Source organism: Chamaea fasciata, unplaced genomic scaffold (assembly GCF_029207755.1).
Source record: "Chamaea fasciata isolate MVZ Bird 193981 ecotype frontalis unplaced genomic scaffold, bChaFas1.0.hap1 SCAF_11, whole genome shotgun sequence".
Lineage (NCBI taxonomy): Eukaryota > Metazoa > Chordata > Aves > Passeriformes > Sylviidae > Chamaea > Chamaea fasciata.
This window is the reverse complement of record NW_027094096.1, coordinates 16,188,723-16,193,548: the sequence shown is the minus strand read 5'-3', so window position 1 is coordinate 16,193,548 and position 4,826 is coordinate 16,188,723. Positions and strand designations below refer to the sequence as shown.

Here is a 4,826-nt window from a genome sequence, read left to right as displayed (position 1 = left end):
CACCTCTTCTGGGATCAGCTGTAGGGACATGGGCCAGGCAAGGACAGTTGTCTCTGAGGTAGAGTGGTCCCAGGTCTCTACTGGTTGCTTGGGTAAACCAGCTCAGAAGAAATCTTATCTCTGTGGGAGAAACTGAGTGAAGGCCCCTTTGAAATCCCTGACCCAGATGAAGCAGCAGCTAGTGACATCCAAGCCCCATGCCTATGGCAGCAGCCACAGCCACAGTGTCCTCCTTTCAGCAGTATTTCACTTGGAGGAAATGAAAGCATCGGAAAAGGAAACGGGGCTGAAAAGGCTTAGATCCCCAGCGAGCGGGCCTTTGTTTTCCCATTGTGCTTGCCCAGCTGAGCCTGTGTTGGAGCAGAGCCCTCCTGCAGCTGGGCCCAAAAGCAGCAGCCAAAGAGAAACCCCGGCAACCATCTGTGGAAGAGGAGGAGGGATGTGCAGGGGCTGGAGTGCTCCTCTGTGCTGGGGAGGAGAGGTGAAGGGCTGGTGGACCCACAGCCCACATCTGCAGCCCCAGCAGGGCAGAGCAGCTGTCTGCCCTGAGGAAATGGGACAGTCTTGCCCATGCTGTGCAGAAATCACAGAGAAGAAGCCTACAGGGATAGGTCAGAGGAAGCAACAGTCTTGGAGAGCAACTTTCAGTTGGCTCTGGACCACAGCAGCACTGACCAAGGATCCTGAGGGCTGGGGCTGGGATCTGACCTCCCACACCAGAGCATGGCTGCCTGCCATGGCCAACAGCTCCATCACCAGCCCATCCAAAAACACCATGGGCTGTGCCTGTTTCTAGACATCCCAAGGGGTGCTGGGACCAAAAGTGGATTTTAGGAGTTATTACCACAGCATGTTGGTCATGCATGTGCTGAGTTCCACATGCAGAACTGTTGGTAAATCTGACAACACCTCTGGCAAAATAGTTTCTCTACTGGAAAGCCCAAAACAACTGGGCATGAGCAAGTATCCTACAGAGCACAGCCCTGTCAGTGACCTTGCTGGCTTGGTGTCAGTGCAGGGAAAGTGCTGCTTTCTCTTTCAGAGAGCAAGGGTTAAACTCAGCTCTGCTTCCCCTCTCTGCCCTGAGGGAATGGTCTGTGGATTTGCCAAGGTCGAACTTGCAGCACAAACCGAAGGGGTGTGAATTCCTTCCAACCTCAACTACTGCTCCCTCTCTCTGAGGAGACTTAGTGTAGATGTTTGATCCAATGGTGATCTGCCCTAAAATGACCCAGTACCTCTTGAAGGGAGGTCATGCTCAGTAGATGACAAATCAGGGCTGATTCTAGGGGGGCTGGGCAAAAGGTCAAGACATGATGTCCTTTCCCTCTCTCTGTGTCACTGAGAAACCCATAGGAAGCAATGCTTTGGAGGTGGCAAGGATTCCTGATGCCCTTCTTTGGGCAGAATGGGCCTGCAGGACCACTTAGGCAGCTCTGCTCAAGAAGAAGACTGGGGGGTTCTCAGCAGTCATGAGAGCCTCCTCAGGTGTCCAAGCTGCCCTCAACCAGAGGTGAAACTTTTATTTTTCTCACTTGGGTGAAGCTGGAGAATGGTGCCTTGGGAACTGAAACAACCCTGTTCAGTCTTTCTTGGCCTAGCTGTGCACAACATGACATGACTTAAATAAAGCTGCTAGAGACACAGATTTCACAAGGACTTCTTAGTTCTCAGACTGAGGGCTTTCTCTACTGAATTTGTACCTTCAGGAGGCTGTGATGGAAGAACTCTACCCACTAACCCTGCTACTTAACACTAGCACAGCTGCTAAGGGCTTTTGGAGCAGAATGATGTTGCTGGTGTCATTGCACTGCCATGCAAATGTCTGGCTGAGGAAGGGTCCCTGGGGCTTCTGCTCAAGTTTTCCAGTAGCAAAAACATTTGGTGGTTTTTTTAAGCCCTTCTTCCTGGATTTGTGCTATTGCATGAATGTTTTTATTTATTTTTGGAGAAAGATCTTTTAGGCTGCAGAATTACTGTGAAAAAAGACTTCATTCTTAAAGGCTCCCCAAAGTAAATAAATTAAAAGAACCAGCACTTGAAAAATTTCTCTTGAAGCTAATGATAGGAGAGACTGATGACTCCAGGCCTCTGAACTCCTGGAGCCAAACAACACTGCTTCTACTTCCTAAAATGTCGTTTTCTTAAAGAAGGGTGTTTTCTCCAGTCGATTAAGGATCTACAATGTTTTATTCATGCACAGCCCGGGATTATCAGCAGTGTTTTACATTTCAAACCAGCTAATGCCACCACTTCCCCAGCTCGAGGAAGATGCATTTCCTCAGTGTAGCTTGAGGCTACTCCTAGAGAAGGTGTCACAGCTATTACTACTTATTACCCTTATTTGTTAACCTCTGGAATGAGCTGTTAATGCTTGTCTCTGGTGCTGCTTGGCTGGCTCAGTTCCCTCAATTTTTTTTTTTATGCACCCAAAACGCTATGGCAAGTGATCATCCTCATATGAGTCAGGGCTGATCCCGTTGTTGCAGTGAAGTGTCGGATTTTATCCAAATAAGGAGCTGCATTTCTGCACAGGGTAGAGCATTTCTTGGATATACATGAATATACGTAGACAGCAAAACTCAGACATCCGTGGCTAGCCAGGGTATCGAGCTGGTGTCTCTGCCTGTCCGGGGACCACTTGGAGCCTCAAGGTGGCCGCTTCCATTTCCAAACTGTTACCCCTCCTAGGAGTGAGAAATTGCCTTTTTGTTGTTAATCCTGGAGGGATTAAAACACACAATGATTTCTGATCATTAAAGAGAGGGAGCAGTCCATTGTATTTGTAAATAATAAAGGCCTAACTGCTGAATCTTACTGAAGGCAAAAGTAGTTACAGCAGCCAATAATTCAGCCATCAGAAGGAAATACATGGAGAAAACCCCATGTCCCCTGCTGCATGGTTACTGCACAGAAAAGAGGGTCATATATTAAAATTGTGAGACTGCCTAAGCACTCTGTAATTAACTGCTGTCTATTTAACCAGACAGCTGAAGCAAGTTAATTCAGTGTCAGTTAGGAGACTTATTAAGTGTCTGTGTTTTTTTAACAATTTCCTGGTCCATCATTAACTACCCCTAGATTATCTTGTCAAATTGATAATTAAATACCTCAAAAATTCATTACAGACTCAATATATTAATAGGAATATAATTAAGTAATGTTTGCTTATGTGATCTGCAGTTTATTACCTGCATGCTGATTTATCTCCAAGGCATTTACTAAACCTTAGCTGTAGCCTATTCAGAATCAATACAGGCCCAGGAGTCAATAAACATCGTATTAGATCCAAACGAGCTATTTAATTGGGAGAATACATTGAAGTTGTCTTCTTGATTTCCAGTGAAGAGGGAGAAGTGAAAAGGGGAGTGTGACCTTACAAACAGCAGCTTAAGAGCCTGCAGTTGATGATCTATGGCTGGGTCAGAATCCTGCCCCCCCACCCCCTAAACACAGGTTTTTGGTCTAATTTTGTTGACCATTTGGTTTGGGTTCTGTAGTCTGTTGGAAACTGCCTAAATTGGTCTTACTGTGCTAGTCAGTTGGTGCAGTGATGAATCAGAGGCTGTATTTTGTCTAAAAAGCCAGAGTTAACTCCTCTTGTCCTACATAAGGAAGATAGTCTAATGAATTCCCTAAATCTGTGAGCCTTGGACTTTTCATGCCACGTTAATTTTTCAGACAACTTGCTAGTTGCTTCATTAACTAGTTTGATTAATAAGACACCAATTTTTTTTTTCAATTATGAGGGGAAAATAAATGCTTTTTTCATTCTGAATAACTGTAAAGATGGAAGAAAACGTTTGAGATTTGCTGCGCTGCTTTAACATACCAGTTGGTTATTAAGGTCCATTATCAGTGGTTACAGTCTGTTGGGATTAGCCACACTGCACATAGGCTACTGATCCAGATAAATCTGGAGGAGCAATACCCACCTTTCCTTGCAGCTGTGTGTGCCAAGGGATGTTCTGAAGCTGGAGGCTTGATGGGAGGAGGCCTGAGCCCATATCTGGACCCTGGGCTCAGCTGTGGCCATTGTTGCAGTAGCTGTGGCCAGCTGCAGACCCTGTGCTCCTGATGGCTTTGTAGGCTGGAGCTCCATGTATGGTTATGTAGCTTTCCTGGTAATTTTGAAGACCAGGGAAATCTCATTAAGATGGATTTGAGCTTGTGTGTATACATGTATAGGAGATGCATGTTTAAAAATAAAGAGTAGGCTGGCTAAATTGTTCCAAGTCACAGTGTCATAAGCCCCATGAGGTAGACAGTTATATTTAAAAGAAATTTTAAAGGTTAAAGTTAATATAATTGTAGCAGTACTCTCAGGGATTTGAACTTCCCTTTGCTGTTCAGTGATGATAGAAATTACCTATGTTGTCATGAAGAAGATATTTCAGTGTTTTTTGACCCAGATTATGTTAAATTAGGTTTTTGTACATGGAAAGTCAATGTTATTGTTGTACTATTTTGCCATTGTGGCATTATCACAAGCTTGGGGTGATGGTGGTGGCTGTTACTGCCTTGGTGTCCTACTTTGAGCTATGGTAGTTCTTCTGGAGGGAGGTAGAAGGGAAGAAGCTGATGAAGCATTCCTTTTCCCCAGTGCCAAACTGATGTTAATCACAAACAGCCCACAAAAGAGTGTGTGAACACAGATCCAAGATAGGCTTTGGCATGGAAGTGTTTTTTGGAGCATATCTGGGGTTTCATTTTTTTTTTCTCCAATTTTAGGCAAATATAGCTTTGGTTTTCACACTTAAATATATTTGGACTATTTTGTTTTCAAAAACTGGTATTCTACTGTTTGAATTAGATGAAAAGCTGGC

At 44.7% G+C, this 4,826-nt stretch overlaps 1 long non-coding RNA gene across 1 annotated transcript; it reads right to left on the bottom strand.

The window, feature by feature from the left end:
* Positions 1-1,994: 1,994 nt before the first annotated feature.
* Positions 1,995-2,977, bottom strand: LOC136295357 (uncharacterized). Its single transcript, XR_010722648.1, has 2 exons — positions 2,819-2,977; positions 1,995-2,721 (listed from the first exon to the last, which is right to left on the bottom strand). It is a non-coding gene; the product is annotated as an uncharacterized lncRNA (long non-coding RNA).
* Positions 2,978-4,826: the final 1,849 nt, after the last annotated feature.